The following is a 2,704-nucleotide window of genomic DNA, read 5'->3' as shown; positions in this document are numbered from 1 at the left end:
CCGCCTCCTGGGTTCAGGCAATTCTCCTGCCTCAGCCTCCTGAGTAGCTGGGATTACAGGCACGTGCCACCATGCCCAGCTAATTTTTTGTATTTTTAGTAGAGACGGGGTTTCACTATGTTGACCAGGATGGTCTCGATCTCTTGACCTTGTGATCCACCCACCTCGGCCTCCCAAAGTGCTGGGATTACAGGCTTGAGCCACCGCGCCCGGCCTTCACTTGGAGTTCTGACTAGGGAAGGTAGTTAAGGAGATGATATTTTGAGCCTCAGTCAGTATAAGATATAGTTTGTCTGAGTAAGCAAGAGAAGCTTGTTACCAAGGCAGTCAGAATGAGTTATCCTGATTGGAGAAGAGGACATATTTATTTTGTGGCTTTGTACTTGGAATTTATTTTATTTTATTTTTTATTTATTTATTTTTTATAAAGACGGGGTTTCGCCATGTTGGTCAGGCTGGTCTTGAACTCCCAAGCTCAGGTGATCCACCCACCTTGGCCTCCAAAGTGCTTGGATTACAGGTGTGAGCCACCACACCCGGCCTGGAATTTTTTTTTTTTTTTCTAGACGGAGTTTCACTCATGTTACCCAGGCTGGAGTGCAATGGCATGATCTCGGCTCACTGCAACCTCCGCCTCCTGGGTTCAGGCAATTCTCCTGCCTCAGCCTCCTGAGTAGCTGGGACTACAGGCATGCGCCACCATGCCCAGCTAATTTTTTGTAGTTTTAGTGGAGACGGGGTTTCACCATGTTGACCAGGATGGTCTCGATCTCTTGACCTGGTGATCCACCCGCCTCGGCCTCCCAAAGTGCTGGGATTACAGGCTTGAGCCACTGCGCCCGGCCTGGAATTTTTTTTTTTTTTCTAACATAGAGATGGGGTATCACTATGTTGTCCAGGTCAGTCTTGAACTCCTGGCCTCAAATGATCCTCCTTGCTTAGCCTTCCAAAGTGCTGAGGTTATAGGCATGAACCACCTCTCCCAGCCTGCTTGGAACTCTTTATTGGTGGAGGAAGATGGCTTAGCCAGGGAGATGAGGTTTTTAGATACAAAAGTCAAAGCATCCTCATGTGCAGTCTCAGGAACCGGGAACAGTGAAAACTTGGAACTTTCCCAAGGTGTGGGGCAGGAATGGGACAGCTTTTGCATTAGAACAGGGTTTCTCAGCCTTGGCACTATTGATATGTGGGCCAGATAATATCTTTGTTGTGGGGATGTGCTGCCCTGTGTGTTGAAGGATGCCTAGTATCATCTCTAGCTTCTGCTTACTAGATGCCAGAAGCATATACCTTCAGAGATTACTAAATGTCCACTATGGGGAAGAATTTCCCCTGATGAGAACCTCTGTATTCAAGTGTGGTGAGTAATCCAGAGATGTGTAGTTAAGAAATATCCTTCATGATGTTCACAATTACAAAGCTAAAACGCAGTGGTATTTTTACTATAGAATTTGCCTTTGCTGTTTTTTTTTTTTTCGTGTTTGAGATGGAGTCTCACTCCGTCACCCAGGCTAGAGTGCAGTGGTGCGAAATCTTGGCTCACTGCAACCTCCGCCTCCTAGGTTCAAGCTTCTAGAATAGCTGGGACTACAGGCATACACCACCATGCCCAGCTAATTGTTGTATTTTTAGTAGAGACGGGGTTTCACCATATTGACCAGGCTGATCTTAAACGTCTGACCTTGTGATCTGCCCACCTCGGCCTCCCAAAGTGCTGGGATTACAGGTGTGAGCCACTGCACCCGGCGCCTTTGCTGTTTAGTCAAGATAAACATTTGAAGTCTTATCCCCCCTACCCCAAGTTAGAAACCTCCCATTTGTGAGATTTTGGTGTGCTACATGAGATGAATGAAACAAAGAGCTGCAGGGACACCTGCAGTATCCAGGTGGAGGACGTTGATGTGTCTTGTCCTGGGGGGTAGCCTCAGAGGCTGGAGGGTTAGAATTGGTAAAGGAGGACACCTGTAACAGTGTTGAAATATGTAATATTTATTTCAACACTTTGTGTGTTGTCAGCCTTTTTCTATTAAAACCATGTCACAGGCCCACAGAGTAGCAGCCCTTTGATTGCAACTGAGAGAAAAGCAACCTCTATTGGGCCCTGTGGGGAGGGCTTTATTGCTTCAGGCTTATAGGGCAATGTGCCTTACTCTTATAAATGAAACATAGGATCTCTTAAAAGATCCATTTATGTACAACTGACACTGTGCTGGGTGCTTGCCTGAATATACTTCCTGGTATGAGAGTTGTCTGCTACTCTAGGGGTTGGACACTGGCTGATTTCTTTTCTCATTTGACGAAAATTCTATTAGTTCAAAGGGAGATACTCTCCTTTGCTTTACCGTTTGTACTAGCTCTGGATGAGAGGACAGAGTTTACCTTCAGGCTTTATTGTGAAAAGCATCTTGGGTAGGAAGGTTAAGATGAAATAAACATAGATTTATTGATGAGAGGAGGTGTTCACATTTTCTTTGTATTCCCATACTGTGATCCCATATTTAAATAACATCTGAAATAAGGAGTCAAATTGCATATAAGGAAGCCTGGCTGGATCATCCCTAGTTTTGTCATATCTCCCATATTGGTCGTGTTTTTTTTTTTTTTTTTTTGAGACGGAGTCTGGCTCTGTTGCCCAGGCTGCAGTATAGCGGTGCCATCTTGACTCACTGCAACCTCTGCCTCCTGGGTTCAGGCAATTCTCCTG

The sequence above is a fragment of the Cebus imitator genome, unplaced genomic scaffold (assembly GCF_001604975.1).
Source record: "Cebus imitator isolate Cc_AM_T3 unplaced genomic scaffold, Cebus_imitator-1.0 Scaffold96, whole genome shotgun sequence".
NCBI lineage: Eukaryota > Metazoa > Chordata > Mammalia > Primates > Cebidae > Cebus > Cebus imitator.
The sequence above is the reverse complement of the archived record's forward strand: the minus strand, read 5'-3'. Positions refer to the sequence as shown.